We start from the raw sequence: 6,000 nt of genomic DNA, 5'->3' as shown, positions 1-6,000 counted from the left end.
TAAGGTGTCCTATATGGTTCAGTAAGTCAGCCTCCCAGTTACCTGAAGTGGACAGTCTTGGTGTAGCCCTTTGTGGGCTGTTTGTGCAGCCTTGTTGTTAAGCCTTGCTTGTTGTTGGTATCACTAGGAAGCGTTGATCTCCAAGCCAATTGGCTATGAGGATCAGAAGTGTCTCAGCTAGGAGGGTTTCTATATTCTGCTTGAATGGGGCAGAGTTTCAGGGTGGCACAGACAAGCTTTGTTGAATCCCGAACAATTAGTTGCAGACAAGCTTTAGATTCCTGTCTGCCCCTCCCTAGGAAAGTCCTATTGGCAGCGAATGAGGAAGCTAGCCAATGGAAGGGCTTCTGTGCACTGCTTGGATGGGGCGGAGTCTCAGGTGGTGCAGACAAGCTTTATTCAGCCCCTCCCTACGAGGGTCTGATTTCTGAGTCCCGCAGCAATGGCAGCTGGCTTCACAGACCTCCGAGAGATCTCTGCCCACTGCCTGACAGTCTTGCCTCTCCCTGTCTGGGGCTGTCTATCAGCGCAATATGGTGGTTCTGTTTTCCTCCTGAACAAGAAAGCCAGCTGCGCATTAGCTGTCTGCCCTCTCCGCACTCTGCAAGCAAGCCGGCAGCGAACTCTGCGGCTGCATTTTTGCACACACAGTTCTCCGCACCTTCACAGTTCCTGAGGTTCAGCGCGCCTTCTTTCTCCTTCCCAGATGGTAGAGCCTCCTCTCAGCCAGCTGTCTGGTGCTTCAGGGTGATGATTCCCCTGTTTTTAATTCTAAATTCAAATTTGTTGTGGTAAGCTGCATTCGTGTGTCTACCCTATGCCGCCATCTTGGTTTCTCCTCCTGAGCACTTTGTATAAACCAAGATATATCACTTATGTTCCTATATTGCAATGTATCCTGTTACTTGTCTGAGTCTTGCTTTTGATGATGAACTTCCTGAGGGCAGGAAACCTATATTATGCCTCTTTCTATCACAATAATCAACACAGGGCCTGGTAAATAGTAAACAGTCCATTCAACTTTATGGAATAAAAACAAACAAACAAACAAACAGATAAACACAATAAGGAATCACATCATATAAAGTTCCCAAAACAAAGACAACATGTTCGGTCCCTGGAATTCTCTGGCCACATTCTGATAGCCACAAAATAATGGGGCAGTGTCCCAGGCAGACTTCCCATTTTCTTCCCAGTCTGACCTTGAACTATCCAGCCTGATGGATCCTACGTCAGACAGCCTCCCTAAGTACTGTGCCGTGTGACCCCACACCATTATTTCTGGTTACGGAGGCAGCCAGATCCACCAATGATTAATGAGGTGCAGAAGGCTTTACCACCTTCTAAGAGCACACTCAGTTGTAACAGCACACTTGCTGAACTTTCTGTAGGAAAAGTGACAACAATGCAGTCAATGTTCTTTTAAAGCATGCATTTTTTCTCAACGCAAAGTTCAAATAAGAAAAAAAATGTAAAAATCATCTGTTATTCCTCTACTCAGAGTTAATAATTGATAACAGTTTTATTGTTAATTTTGAAAATGCCATATTCCCATTGTACAAAATATAAGCAATTCATAAGAACATAATTTAAAATGTAATGGAATGCCTGATTCCACTCCCCAGAGTTAACTACCATTTATATTTTTATAGTTTTGTATAGCCTTTAAAGAATATAAAACAACTCATAAAAAAATCACAAGATCTCAACAATAGTAATTTAAGCAACACAATTCCACACAAAAAAAATTCCCCTAAAATTCACCTAATACAATCAACTTCTTTTTAAAAATATATTTGTATTGATTTCAGAGAGAAAGAGAGAGGGAGAGAAAGATAAAAACATCAATGATGAGAGAGAATCATTGATGAGCTGCCTTCTGGATTAGGAATCTTGTAAAGATATTGATGGGTTGCACGTTCCACACTGGGGATCAAACTGGCAACCCAGGCATGTGCCCTTGACCAGAATCAAACCCGGGACCCTTCAGTCATTAAATATATATTGATTTTTTAAATTAATTTCAGAGAGAGGATGGCAGAGAGAGGGAGGGGGGATAGGAACAATAAGATGAGAGAGAATCATTGATAGGCTGTTTCCCACAGTGACTTAGAATAAAATAATGACCACCTGATGCTCAACCACTAAGCTACACCAGTCAGGCCCCTGTCATGCTTTTTATGAAGAGCTAAACTAATCATGTGAGGGATGTGCTTTGTAACTGCTCATAAGCCCTGTGGGGACTCAGAGATTCAGTATATAGTGTATGAGGATAATGGGATGGATGAGAGCTCACCCAATATTTTTTCAGCATTGTGTGATTGTCCTGTAATACCTGCATTTTATAAATGGTGAAAAAAACAGGTGAAAATGATATTAATCCATCTTTATAGTGAATGGCTTGAACTAAGTAAAGAAACCAGAAGTCTTGAGTTCCTATTTCTGGTTTCTGCTCCACTTCTCATTTCAAAAAACAGCTATGTGGCACTGTAAGTGACAGCTTGGATAAATAAATAGTATGCATGAAGTGATTTTATTTAATCTCTAAGGTTAAACAAAGTTCAAAGTGAAGCCATAGAGTTTACCTGTCAATATGGCCTTCATTGTGACTATTTTCAAGAATATAAACTTTGAGGCCAATTTATTTTCTTTAAACATACTCTATGCATACTTTCCAGAATCAGCTACAGCACTGGTCTTGAAAAAGCAACCTCCTCTGTAGAAATTGGTTGCATTTGTGAAACAGGTGAAAACGTTAGCATCTAAAATGAATTTTGTATTTGCCTATTGACTTTCACGAGAGTGCAGAAGATATGAAATTCACAGACAATAGTGAGAAATTGCAGTTCAGCTCTACCCTCAGATTTTGCTTTTGGGAAATATTTTTACCATCATCTTCTTGGATGTGGGATAGCAGTGGTCGCACAGCAGTTTCCAGACCTGTGTATTACAACCATGGTGACATGACCTTGAGCCCAAAAGTCTAACTGGTGGTATGCTTTTCAGTGATTTTTTAAATATCAAATCACCATTTACTTGAAATGCCTTAAGAGGTTTCTATTTTCTACACTGAATCTTTTCAGGTAAAAAAAAAAAATTAAATAGAATGCATTACTATTAGGGGAAACAGATAAAATTTTATTAGGATTCTAGTAAAGGTATGGATGGAAAAGGTGCTGTGGGGGGAAAGAGTGAGAGCATGATGTGGTGAAGGGGCATTTCAGCTATCTGTGCCACAGAGCAAACCACTCCAAACTTAGGGGCTCATTTTTTTTTCACTTTTGTGGCTTGACTGGGCAGTTCTGTTGGTCTCATGTCCTGGCAGTAAGATGGTGACTGTGGCTGGAGTTTTCCAGAGGCTCATCTGGGACCCTGGATTAGTGGGCCTTTCTCCTTCCCCATGTTTTCTTAGAGCCTCTCCTCTCCATGAAGCCTCTTCATGTAGTCTCCCCAGCGCGGTGGCTGGGCTTTGACATGGTAGTCTGGGGCTCCCCTAAGCACACGCATGGGCCTTCCTAAGTGTTTGGCCCCAAACCAGCACAGCATCAGTTTTGCTTCCATTTTCTGGTTAAAGTGAGTCACAGGCCCACCCCAGATTCCACATGGATAGGGACTACACAGATGAAGATACATACTAAGAGGCATGCTTCCTTGGGGGTTGTCTTGGAAACGAGCTGTCACAGAGGGACACTGTGGGAGTTGGGACGTTTCCTGGAGAATATCCAATGACTGATGAGGTAACAGACTTGTTTAGAAGATCCAAAGCCTAGCATAGTTATTTCTCAATAAATGTAAAGAATAATGGAAGAAAAGAAGGAAGGCGAACATAGAAAATATAAGTTGGTGGGCCCTTCTAGCCAGAGGCAAAAGAACATTGCTTAGTGGCAGTACATAGGGCTTCAGGACCTGCATGTCTGGGCTTGAGAATGCAGAGGCCAGAGAGTCCAGGAGGGGGAATTAGACTTGACCCTTCAGACTATGGAGGCTACTGACCAGTTTTAGGTAATGGAGAGGCACTGCTCATATGCAGAAAGAACTCTCTCTGGCCTAAGTGAAGTGTGGGGGTGGCCTGGGGAAGATGGTACTAGAGATGAGACCAGTTAGGCTGTTGCAAGAGAGTGTTTGGAAAAACCGGGGCCAAGGAGAAGCAGAGGAGGACACAGATTGAGAGAGTCCTGAAAGAGAGAATGGATAGACCCAATAGTTTGTGATTTGTGATGTGACCAAAGGGGTTTGAATACATATGACGACATTTACCTTAGCTGCATTTTCCTCCATAAATTTATTATAAAACTAGTGACCCAGTGCATGAAATTTGTGCACAATAAAAGGGGATTAATTAGAGGAAATAATTTAATATTACTATCTGCTCTTTCTCTATAATAGAAGTGTCAGAGGTTAAAGAAAATTAGTAAAATGTATATGAAAACCTTCCTCCTGTTAGAGTCTGGGGCTCACCCTAGGATCCAGAGTCAAGTCCCCGCCCACCCACGTGCACCTCAAAACGCGTGAGATCCAGACTCCACCCCCTACCCTCCATCCCGCTTCATTGGGCTAGATCCAGACTCAGCCAGTCCCATCCTTGTTAAGCCCTGCTGGGCAGGGGCATACCCTCAGGTCCCCTGGCCCAGTGCCAGGACAGGGGGCATGGCCTGAGGTCCCCCAGCCCAGCCCAGGGCAGGGCATACCTTGAGGTCCTCCATCAAGCCCCACCGCCGGGGGGTGGGGTGGTGGTGGTGGTGGTGGTGGTGGTGGTGGTGGTGACTGTTAGCTATGGGGAGGGGCGCACGCAGCCTCAGGTCCCCTGTAAAGCCTCGCTGGGGGGGGGGGGGTGGGCAAGGCCTGAGATCTCCTGTCAAGCCCAGCCAGTCAGGGGGGAGCAGCCTCAGGTCCCCTGGCCCAGTGCTGGGGCAGGGAGTGCAGCCTGAGGCCCCCTAGCCCAGCACCAGGACGGAAAGCGCACCTTGAGGTCCCCTGTCAAGCCCCACTGGGCGGAGTGCATGGCCTCAGGTCCTCTGGCTTGGCACTGGGGTGGGGGGTGCAGTCTGAGGTCCCCAACCAGGGTGGGGGGCATGGTCTCAGGTCCCCTGTCAAGCCCCATGGGGCAGAGGAGGGTGTAGCCTCAGGTCCCTGCTGATTGCTCCTTAAGGCTCATTATGGGAACTTGGCCTCAGCTGTGGGTGCAGGCATCTTTGTGACAGAGTGATGGTCAATTAGCATATTCCCTCTTTATTGGATAGAATAACACATTATTTGAATATGTATATGTATGTATATGTGTATATGCATGTATACGTGTATATATGTTATATATAACTATATATATGTTATATATAACTATATATATAACTATATATATATATAAAACTTTAAAATAAACACAACATAAGAAATAGTATGTTCCCAAGCTTTGTGATATAAACGAAATGTGCTGCTAATGGAGTACGTTGCCACTGCCAGGCTCTCACTGAAGGGAACAGGAAGCTGAAAGAAGAAACAAGTCCTTCTCCCAGCCCTCAGTTTTTAAGCCTCCCTCTAGTGCCTCCTACAAATCTGATCCCGTAGCAAGTTGTCAGAGGAGAAACCTACTAGTTTTCAGTCTCAGCTCAGCTCCCACATCGTAAAGGAGAGCTCTGAAGGGTGGGCTTGAGGCTGATAAAGAAGAGCTCAACAAACATATCTGGATGTAAAAGTATTTGACTTGAGCTCTCCTCTCCGCCCCCTTCCCTCTGCCCCCAATTTCTCTTTCACTTCTAGCTCAACTTTCTCCCTCCAAACAGTTTTGAGTTGGTTTCCAGTGAAGGCACATACTGAATAAGACATTAAACCAAAAACGCTTTAAAATAGAAAAAGATCGTGCACATTCAGAGCAGTGTTTTCAATACTTTGTATGGCAACCAAAATAGAAATATTACTCTTAGACATAGACACATATAGCCTAAAAAAGTTTCATGAAGCAATCCTTATTCTCACTATGTGTAATGCACTCTGATATTTTCA

Source organism: Pipistrellus kuhlii, unplaced genomic scaffold, assembly GCF_014108245.1.
Source record: "Pipistrellus kuhlii isolate mPipKuh1 unplaced genomic scaffold, mPipKuh1.p scaffold_m20_p_3, whole genome shotgun sequence".
Taxonomy (NCBI): domain Eukaryota; kingdom Metazoa; phylum Chordata; class Mammalia; order Chiroptera; family Vespertilionidae; genus Pipistrellus; species Pipistrellus kuhlii.
The sequence above is the reverse complement of the archived record's forward strand: the minus strand, read 5'-3'. Positions refer to the sequence as shown.